The sequence below is a fragment of the Euprymna scolopes genome, chromosome 26, assembly GCF_053919585.1.
Source record: "Euprymna scolopes isolate OS-2025 chromosome 26, ASM5391958v1, whole genome shotgun sequence".
Taxonomy (NCBI): domain Eukaryota; kingdom Metazoa; phylum Mollusca; class Cephalopoda; order Sepiida; family Sepiolidae; genus Euprymna; species Euprymna scolopes.
In genome coordinates, this window is record NC_136507.1 from 79,535,045 (window position 1) to 79,547,544 (window position 12,500).

Sequence of the window (12,500 nt, forward strand, 5' to 3'; positions counted from 1 at the left end):
TTTTTCAAAAGCTTCACAGCTTGTTGTGACCAAGAAAAGAATAACTTTCTGAAAATGAGTTTTTGTGATCTCTTTAAAAAAATATAGCTCTAGTATTGCTCTATTGAGCTATCTGAATGAGAATTTTAAGTTATCAGCTCACATGTAGTCACTGCCCCAAGTAGTTAAATTAAATATAAATTTGTATATGTGTGTGCGTGTGTGTGTTTATATTTAATTTAACTAAGTATTACTATATATATATATATATATATATATATATATATATATATATATATATATATATATAGTAATACTTAGCGTTTGTTCTTTCACACAGTAAACCGCGCACTTGCATGCTGCTTAAGTAATACATCAGATGATGACCTCATAGCTCGTTGCACGAGCGTGTCGTTCGTTTGATTGGTCGAGAAATAAGACAGTCGGTAGAAGGTTAATTATGTAATCAATATATAAGATGGCGAGGTGAGGCTGAGAGGGGCGTTTAAAAAAAGAAAGAGGAGTGGTTAGTGAATATGGGAGGAGTAAGTAATAGAGAAGCAAGGGAGGGGGGAATAAAATGTAGTGGTTGGAGGATAAATTTAAGAGGAGGAGAAGGAAAGAGGAAGAGGGTGCACGAAATGATAAGGGGGAATAAGGGGGAATATGAAAAAGGAGAAGGAGAGTATATGTATAGAGAAGAAATGTGAGGTGAATAGAAGGGAGTTGGAGAGAGAGGGAGAGTAAGAGAGGGGGAGAATAGAGGGTAGGTGGGAGATAAAAAGAAGAGAAATGGGGGATAGTTAAAGGTGAAAAGTTGAAAAGGAAGAGACTTGTTGTAAAAAGAAGTGAAAATAATAAGTAGAAATTACAAACAAAAGGACTAATTTACAAAGAAGGTAAAACCACAGAAAATAATACCAAAAAGATGATAGAAAAAAAAAGAAGAAATAGAGGAAGAGAAAAAAGTGGATTTGAACGAAGGAGAAGAAGAGGATTTAAAGAAAAAGAAGGAGAAAGGTGGAAATAGTATAAGAAGAACGAGACTTAGAAAGACAAAAGAAAGAGTGTTTTTAAGATAAAAAAAAGATGCAGAATAAAACAAATATAAGAAGAAAAAGAAGGAAAAGAATGAAAAAGAAGAAAACGAGAAAGAAGAAAAGAAGAAGAAGAAAAAGAAAAAGGAGGGTGGGAATAGTATTAGAAGAACCAGAATAAAGAACGAAAAAGAAAGAGTGTTTTTAAGAAAAGAAAAGAATGGGTAACTTTGTCTGTGTGTGTGTATATATATATATATATATATATATATATATATATATATATGTGTGTGTGTGTGTGTGTGTGTGTGTGTAAGAGATTTCCCTATAGACTCGGAAACCGTTGAGCCTATTTTTTTTATTTCACACGAAGGTTCATGATATGTCTAGGAGTGTTCCTGCATAGGTTTTGCATTGGAATGCGTCCGATAGATATCGAAAATCAAAACGAAAACATCTAATTTAAAACAAAGTTCGATTTTGACCAAAGTTAACACTCTTATACAACCTAACATCACATATGCATTTGATAAGTTATATCACAGTCCAATTTTTAAAACCAACTGCAGATTCTTTTATAAGACAGAGGCGCGTTCGAAATTAATGTTTTTAGAGCATCAATAGAACTATGATACTTGACATTTGTATGTTTAACTTTAATTCAATTGATTATATAAAAATAATTTCATTATATCAACAGTCGTTTTTTTTTATAAAACACGGGCGCGTTCAGAATGAATGTTTCTGTTTAGAGCACAATTGAATCATGATACTTGACTTTTGCATTTTCACCTTTAAGTGAAGCCATTGTTAACAGATAATTTTATAAAATCAACAATTCTCGATGGTGCAACATCGAACTTCCTTCTTTAATCGGATTTATAGGACGCATTCCGATACATAACCTACGTAAGAACACTTCTAGACACATCAAGTACCTTTGTGTAAAGTTCGCCCCCCTAAAAAAAAACAATCGACCCAACTGTTTCCAAGTCCATAGGGTACTCCCTTTATATAATAGTAGAGATAAGAATGAGAAAGATATTTTAAAAGGAAAAAAAAAAGAAGGAAATTATGTAGATAAAGAAAAAAGGGGATGAAGCAGACGACAACAAAGGTGGGAAAAGAGAGAAAAGGAAACAAAAATGAAGAATACTCCGAAAATATATATTTTTTTTAAACTGTGTAAAAAAAAATGAAGAAAACAAAAAATAATAGTTAAAAAAAGAAAAAAAAGAAAAGAGGAAAGACGAAAAAGACGAAGAAGTAAAAGAAGAAAAGAAAGAAGGGAAGAATTGAAATATGTCAGGAAAATGAGAAGGAAAAACAGCATATCCTTCTTCTTATGTTTTCCCCCCTCCCACATCACGAAGATGTGACACAAGATGGGAAAAGTAGGAGTTGATAAGCCAGCGACCTAGATGAGGAGTACTCTTACCCGCAAAGGACAACCAAAATGAACAGTCCCGTCGGCATTCCTTACAAAGAGTAAGAAGGCAAAGCTTTGGAGGGGGTGAACCTCCTAAGTTTCACCGAACCCTGATCAGACTTCAGCCAACAGGGAATCAAACCATCTCAACAATGGCCTAAACTTTGATGGCTTTGTGGCCGAGGGAATATCCTCCTTCCTTTCGGTTATGTTTATATGAAGTAACAAAGTACATAAAATGTTTCGTTCCATAAATAAATAATCATCGTAATCACGAAACGTGTTTATTTTATAGTGAAAACAGCATTTATAAATTTTCTTCGAGATTTTTTTTTTTTTATTTTTAATAAATTTAGTGTATTAGATATTTGTGTAAAAACAGTAAACATCAAATGTTGGGATCACACAATCCCTCCTCTTACTCTTCAATGTTGGTTATTTGTTGGGGTTTTTTTTGGGGGGGGTGTTTTTTGTTTTGTTTTTTTTTCACAATAAATTAGTTACCATTGGCTAATACCAAATTACCCAAACCCTAACCCTATATTTAACTCTTCAATGTTGGTTATTTTTTTCTACAATTAATTGATTACCATTGATTAAACATACAATTGACCTAATCCTAATTCTAACCCGAACCAACAAGGAAACAACTATATCAATAATGGACTAAACTCTTGTGGTTTTGTGGCCGAGGGAATAATCTCGTTCCTTTCGTCTATTTTTGTATGAAGCGACAAAGTTAGGATGATTAATCGGAATCGGGAATCAGAAAAATCAGACCTTTCTGTGGTATCAGAATCGGTATCGGAATCGAAAACATTTTAGCCTATTTTTCGATGCCAAAACCGATTCCTTAAATTATCCTTTTTATTTGGTTTTGGTTTAAGAAACATCTTCCACTGATTGTAGTAATAATAAAATAATTAATATTGATTGATTTAAACTTCCAGTAAAAGTAAAATCTTTAGATCCTCCCACACACAGATGCGTTTTTACGTTTGAGAATATATAGGTACATAGATGTTTTTATAGTAATCTAGGAAAAAATAAAATTTGTTTAGTTAAATATTTAGAGATTTATAAAGAATCGGAATCGGTAATTGTATCGGAATCGGGAATTTAGTACGGAATCGGTAATTGTATCGGAATCGGTCAAAAGATTGGAATCGTCCCATCACTAGACAAAGTAATGAAATGTTTCGTTAAATAAACTAATATTTTAAGCACAACAGATATTTATTTTATAATAAAAACAAAATTTATTGATTTTCTTCGATTTTTTTTCTTTTTAATAAATTTATTGGATTTATTGGATCAAATATTTTTCTCAAAAGGTTGACGATACACAAAAAATCAAATTTTGGGATCACGCACTCTTCCTTCAACTCTTCAATATTGGTCGTTATTTTTTTTTTCTACAATTCAATTAATTACAATTGATTAAACACCAAATTGCCTAATCAGAGATTAAAAAGGGGGATTTTTTTAAGTGTTTCAGTGGGTGGAGTGGTTTGCTATTTAAGCGCAAGATGTCCCAAAAACGAAGAAAAAAAGGTTGGTTTCACTTTATTTTATTATATGCTTTTAAATTTAATTTCATATACCTTCTCATCGGAGGAGACGCAAGGTTAAGTGTTGCGTTGATGAAAGCATCTCAGTGGAACGACCTGGATTCGAACTTGGCACACCCAGGTTTATCAGTCGGTTTTGTTAATCATTTAGTCATCGTAACTTTCAAGGTTTTATTTTATTTCAGCAAAAAATGTACTTTAACAATAAGATTAAAAATCAAAAAAAAAATTAATCATAAATCGTTAAATATCGTTGTTACTAAAAAATAGAGTCAAGTTATTACTTGTCCTATGTTCCTTGCGACATACTCTGCTAAAACATGTTGCGTCTACGTGTGTAAGCTTGTACAACGGCATCCTGAGTCATAATGTATTATGTTTAACAGTTGTCATTGTGTCAACTATCTTCAAGGCTATCTGGAGCGATTTCCATGAAAATGGTTTTATGCGTAACTTTCATTAACTTTAATATATTTGGCAAATTTATCTGTAGTAGACAAGTTATTTTTCGAAAATAACTACAGAGACTAATCAATACATAAAATATTAATTGTATTTCCCATCTTCATTCAACAAGTAAAAGAAAGGCGCAAATAATTGAGAGGTAAAATGATCGTATGTCTTGAAAGAGAAAGTGTCCATAATCCCCCAATAAAAAAAAAACTTTTTTTCTTGGAGTCGGTTCCCTTTGCACTGTGTTTAAAAAAAAAAAAAAAAAAAAAAAAACGAAAATACGTGTGGATGTCTATCCACGGTTTCGTAAAACGTTTTTTTTTTTTTTTTTCACTAATATTGACAATTAGCATAAGGATTCAGTTAAAATTGAATCATAGGAAAGTCTTAAAACATACTCTAGCGACCACTGGAGATTGATCTTTTTTTTTACATAATTTACGGACAGACTCTCAAACCCACGGTCCGAATTCTTGCAATGCAGAGCTAATCCTTTTTCATTGGTTGAAAAAAAAAAAAAAAAAAAAAAAAAAACATGGATTTTGTACCCGATGAAGGTCGTAGGTTTCAACGACCGAAATAATGCCCAAACTGAGAATGATTGTCCGAACAATTAAAAACAACACGAGAAACTGTATGTCTTAAGTTCAAATGTCAAGAAGAGGAAAATGTTGTAAATCTGGAGATGGGACCTTACAACCTTTTTTTCTCGCAGACGAGAGATTACGCATCGGTCTCTGCTCTGTCGTTATTTTCATCGAGAGTGCTCAACAGAGCATCAAACTATGGTTCACCCTATGCAAAACATTCACAGCAAATACTCGTCTAGCTACAACCACTCTCAACAATTCTCCCACTCTATTTATGCCTAAATCTAAACGCAAATTCTATCAAAGAAATCTTTCCTAGAACTGCTTACATGTGGAACTCTGTACCGCGGGGCTGTTATACAGTTTACTACAACATGCCCAGAGCCAATGTAAGTTTTTGTTGAGCAGTACTCTTTAATAATAAAATTCTACCTAATTTCTACCATTACCTATCATTTCGGTGTATTCTCAACGACCACCTGATACGTACTAACCCTTATCCTCGAATGGCGTTCAGGCCTTGGTAAGAGATGAATCTCATGAAAAAATAAAATCTATAAGAAGAGAATGCTATTTTAACTGTAAATACCAAGTATTATATTAGTTAGTGAAACTGACAGTTCGTATTATTATTGTACTCACTAGTTCTCACACAGGTCATCATAAGAGAATACTCACTAATAATAACCGGTGGTGTTCTCTGGAATCTGAGTGACAATAAGCCTCCCTAGATTTCCAGTACTGTTCGCCTCTTTCGATAACTTTTGCAAACGACGATTGTAGTTTCACTGGGTTTTGAGTGGCGATAAACCTACCCAAGGTTCCAGTGCATTCCGCACTTTTCCAGTGAAAGTCTGGTTAGTGCTCTCTCTCTCTCTCTCTTCCTGGTCTGCCCATTTTCCTTGCATCTTCACGACTATTTGGTGTGACGCCAGTCGATGCCGACACCATATTTTAAGAAGGGACGTAGTTAATTTACAATTTTACTGTTCTAGTGTTTTTGTTTTTGTTTCTTTTTTTATTCCGCGTGGTGTTAATCTCTCTTTTTGTTCGCATTTACTTGCCTCCCCGCGAGGGCAGAGTAAGGCACAAGGTCTGCTTTTAATGTGGGGAAAAAATCCATCTCCTCTTAAAGGACACTCTGGATAGGAACGAGAATAAAAATTGTCTCAGTCATGAAGGACTTCCCCTCCACTGGCCGATGACAGAAAAGGTGAAGTGTAGCATCAGAACAGATACTACACTGTCATCTTGGTTCCTCTGCTACAGTTTCCACATGTCGAGTTATCGTTTGTAGCTCATGTGGATTAGTTTCCGCATTCGAGGATTTTTCTTAAGATTTCAGATGTTTTCAGTATCACCGTCTGTTATATAGTCAAATACATCTCCTTGATTCAGATATCTTTTAGTCTTTTTTTCAAATTCTTTGGGAATGTTCCTAGTGCTCCTACAATTATTGGTATCATTGATTTTCTTTGTGTTCCATATTCCTTTCAGTTTTCTGGCAAGTTCCGCGTATTTGTTTCTTTTTTTTTTGTTTTCTACAAGAACATTGTCAAAATGAAATAAGACAGAGAACAAGGAGACAATGGATAAGACGAGGATAGAAACATTGGAAGAGAAACACCTACACGGACGATTCATAAGAATGACAAAAGATAAGACTTACGAAAACACTTGGACTTGTCTGCAAAAAAAAAACACCTAAACAGAGAAATTGAATCCCTTATAATAGCCGCACAAGATAACGCGATTAGAACCAACCACAGAAAAAGTAATGGTTGACAAGACGCAAAAAATTACAAATGCAAACTATGTGGACAAAGAGACGAAACGATAAATCATATTATAATAAATGCAGCAAACTAGCCCAAAAGAATATAAAAATAGACACAATCAAGTGGGGAAGATTGTTGTGTGTTTTGTTATCTAATTGCTTATTTAATGGACTATTGTCCTCGTGTCATAAATATCTTAACGGCCCGTCGCCCATCTAGTGTTTTAGGTGCGTGCGTATCAACATATATCATTCATGTAACAAAAACGACATACCTGTTTGCTGGTGGTCGCTTCTGGGGGAATCTTCAACCATCTTGTGGAGCCGGACCTGCTTTAAGAAAGATGCTTCACAAAACAGAGACCAAGACGTTGTAAGATTTTATTTATTTTATTAACTTCCAGGTATTTGTCATAGTAGAAGGGGAATGGTCGATGAACTCTCGGCGTGGGCTTTAGCCTATCTGGGTTTTTTTTTTTGCGTCTCGGATTCAACTCAACTAAACTTAACTCAGATTACTCAGACCCGAGTATATGATACGTCACATGCGGTCCCAGCTTCATACTTCCGGTGCAAACTGATCGGTCAACCAAGTTTGATACATGCCACAACATGACTCTGCATGCTCACTCCACTTATTGTTTCCCACGATTCATTCTCTGTTGTTTACTCTACTAGATATATAGAGAGAGAGAGAAAGAGGGAGATAGAGATAGATAGAGAGAGAGAGAGAGAGAGAGAGAGAGATGCTTTCTACTCGGTGCTGTCCGCCTATTACCTAACAAGATAATACGCTGGAAACTGTGTGGACAACTGCATCTTGTACACCGATACAAATGGTATAAACACAAACTAGTAGCAGTACGTCAAAACAGAAATCATAAAATCCTAAGAGACATGGACGTACTAACAAATAAATTCATCAATGCAAGAAAATTACTCCTTCCTCATCTAAAAACGTGTAATGTTGGCATCAATTGTCACTACACTAATGAGTCTAGAAGGGTTAATGAGGATGGAAAAATAGAAGAAAGCACTAACCAGACCTTCATTAAATGAGTACGAAGTGGACTTGGACCTTAGGAGGCTTATTTCCACCCACATTCCAGTGAAAACCAATGGCCGTTGCCAGCGATAAACTAATTGCAAATGTCTGTTGCGATAATGCAAATATATTTGCAAATGTTATCGAAAGAGGTAGAGAGTACTGGAAATTAAGGGAGACTTTCGTCAGTCAGAGTCCAGGGAACACCAAAGGCTGTTGACAGAGGATGATTTGATGATGGCCTGTATGAAAACTCCAAGTGAGTGAAAATGAAAATAATACAACTACTCTCAGATAAGAGACAACTAGATGGTTTAGCCAATCTTAAAAATGACCATATTGTTGGTAAGAATAAAAAGGAAAATTAAAAAAAGAAAAAAATGTTCGTTTTACAAATGACCACATTGTATTTCGCTGGAATAAAACGCAAAAATGCAACTGTCTTGGAACACGTGTGAACTATATACGTCTGTTCATGCATATACATGCATGACACATTAAACGTGTGTGCATAGAAATATGTGTTCTGTGCACATGCATATCTAGTTTTCACGTGTGATATGCAGATAAACTAACGAGATTAAAATACGCAGGACAGAGTTCAGTGCGCGCGAATCAAATCTGGTACAAGACATGGGAGTCATAATAGCCTTGATGAGATAACGTCTAAATCAGGGGTACTCAACCTTGCTTGCTTCGTGAACCCTTTCACCACTTGTAAGAATATCGTTTACCCACCACCACCCACAGCATTTTCCATCCTTTTCAAGATTGCTTGTCTCAAAAAGTGCACTGCTTTGCAACGACATAGGAAGCTTCAGTAACTTTTTGAGTTTCTTCTTTAAAATTTTCTGTTGAAAACAGCTTCATCTTTTGCGAGCTTTACCATGGTGTTCAAAAAATGTGTTCTTGTCGTTGTGATGAGGATGAACTTTTTGCAAATGTTGCTTCATCTTTGACGGTTTCATAGAATCATTTGCTAAAACTTTACAAAAATAATACACTGGAACATGTCTTTCTGATGACGGATGTGAATCCATATTCAATATATGAATGATCGTATTTTTTTATATTCATAATTGGCTCCGAATTTTAAAAATAAAAACAAGAAAAAGTTAAAACTATAAATGGATTGAGAATTCATCCACTGAGAACCCAGAACTGAGATAAATGTCACCCCCCTTATTGAGAACCTATACTCTAGATCTTATTTTAATTTATTAAAATAGTTTGGTCTTTTTGGATTATATGGATTATTCGAATACTGTTCTCATCTTGGGTGTTATTCTCACAGCGTTTTTGGTCGAGGTAATCTTCAACCTTTTTATGGGAACCTTCGAGTAATCCACGGGAGCAGCATGTTCTTTTCGTCAGCCATGACTGGGTAGAAGTCTAAAATTACTCGCAATTGCATTCATAGTCTCGACCACGCTAAGGATTGAACCTTCAACTTCCAGAAGAGTATAACTTTAAAATTGAATTTACTTTAGTACTTTATCCGTTTCACCACGTTCTAAAAAACATCAAAGTAGTGTGCTGTAACAGCTGAATAAATATGACATGACACTAAAATGGGAACGAAAGTGTATGATGGGTTAAGAGTAATTTATAAATTCAGTTGACTTATCAGTAATCAATATATAAAATAATATAATATAATATCTAATATAATGATTATCCTTCCTTAGTCCGTACGTTAAACTTTTTACAAGGATAAGTACAATTTTTCAAAGCAAACCTGCTTTTAAAAAAGCCTAAGTTCGATTTGGCATCCCTGGACAAAAATATGAGAGTGACCATATATATATATATATATATATATATATATATATATACTAGCGGGGGTACCTGGCGTAGCCCGGTTGTTTGGAGGTGTGTGTCTAAGCGGGGGGAGGGTAAAGTAAACAATAAGCGACGTAATAACCCTGTTTAAATATTTAAAAAAAAAAAGCGATGGTAAACTTCGTTAAAAAAATCGGCAAAATCAAAACAAAAAAACAGCGGAAAAACAAAAAGCATGAATCAGGGAAAAAATGATGGAAGTGTTCGAAAAAAACCCAACAAAAAAAAGAAAGCGAAAAGCGAAAAGAATGGCATAAATAACCCTTCGATTCGGTTAACTCCCAGTAGCATTTAAATTCAATTCCAGTTTTTTTAAACAACTACGAAGTAAAGAAAACCGAAACCGGTGTCCCTTAGTAACTGTCTCTTGTGGAGGATCCAACAACGGTGTTAAGTAGTGGCAGGGTAAGGAGGAGTTTATTAGAGAGAAAAGATTTTACCACTTCCATTGATCTTAACCAGATTTGGCAGTGAATTCTAAGCAGATAGAATATAGAAATCTACGGTTATCGAAGAAGTGGATAGGTATAGGCCTATAACACACCACAGATATTGTGATGCAGTTTGTGCGTATTACATTTGCATGTAATGTCTTGATTTTTAATCCAATTTAGGTCAAAATCAGAGGGGGAAAATGAGTTCATTTTATATATATATATAAATATATACATATATATATATATAGAGAGAGAGGGAGATATATATGTGTATATCTATATATATGTATGTATGTATATGTGTATGTATGTATATATAAGTATATGTATGTGTATATATGTATATGTATGCAAATATATATATATATGTATGTATATATATGTATGTGTATATGTATGTATATATATGTATATATATGTATGTATATGTATGTATATATATGTATGTATATATATGTATATATATGTATGTATATATGTATATATGTATGTACATATATATATATATATGTATATATGTATGTACATATATGTATATATATGTAAATATGTATGTATATATATATGTATATATGTATGTACATATATGTATATATATGTAAATATGTATATATATGTATATATATATGTATATATATATATGTATATATATGTATGTATATATATGTATATATATGTATGTATATATATGTATATATGTATGCATATATGTGTATATACATATGTAAATATGAATATGTATATGTAAATATGAATATATATAAATGTATATATGTATATATATATATAGATAGATGTATATATGTATATATATAGGGAGATATATATATGTATATATATAGGGAGATATATATATGAATATATATATATACATATATAGTAAGATATATATGTAGGTATATATATATAGTGCGATATATATATATGTATATATAGGGAGATGTATATATATATATATATGTATACATATAGGAATATATATATACATATAGGGAGATATATATATATATATATATATATATATATATATATATATATGTATACATATAGGGAGATATATATATATATACATGTATACATATAGGGAGATATATATATATATATATGTATATATATATATGCATATATATGAACGGAGATATATATATATATATATATGTATATATATAGGGAGATATATATATATATAGGTGTGTGTGTGTATATATATATATATACAGCTCTATATATATTAAAGAAAATATGACTAATCATCTCCCCTTGCATTATGAAATTATACAAACAACATTCGAAATATAAACCGTGGCGTCTTTAAATCAAAAGTACGTTAACGGAAATAATTTATTGCACGGGCGTCCCCCTTTTAAAATTCATCATTCAATAAGGTGAAAAGCTATAACAAACATCACATATGAGTATTTAAATCATAGTTCCTGATTTCAAAAGGCGAAAAAATAAAAGGTAAATTTTTGTACCTATATTATTATGTATATACATGTATATCTATGTATATGCATGTATGTGTCTATTTTTTTCATATATATGCATGTATATATTTGTAATGTTGTACTTAAAGCAAATTTATAATTTAAATTCAAATTTATATTGTACTATATATCTTTTCTATCTCTAACCCATATTAATTTTATTATCAATTTTAAATCCAGACCTTTTATTTATATTTTTTCAGATACATCTGCATTGCTTTTAATGCTAGGTTTATTTATGGTGTCTTTTAGATTTAATAAAACCTTTAAAATTTGCTGATGAGGAGACCTTGTTTATTAAAAAATTATATGTAATAATTTTTTGTCCGTAACTTGATGTCTACCACAATAAAAACACGGTTTTCCGAAACGATCGTACAGATAATTGATTTTGTTGTTGTTCCTTCTTGTGAAACTGATTTTTAATTTGATTATAATTTGTTTTTTAAATTTTGAATTATCAATCACATTACTTAATATATATATATATATATATATATATATATATATATACATATATATATATATATATATATAGGGAGATATATATATATATATATATATAGGGAGATATATATATATATATATATATATATATATATATATATATATATAGGGAGATATATATATATATATATATATATATATATAGGGAGAAATATATATATATAGATAGATAGATAGATAGATATAGGGAGATATATATCTATATAGGGATATATATATGTATATATAGGTATGTATATATATATATATATATATATAGGGAGATATATATATATGTATATATAGGGATGTATATATATATATGTATGTATATATATAGGGAGATATATATATGCATATGGGGATA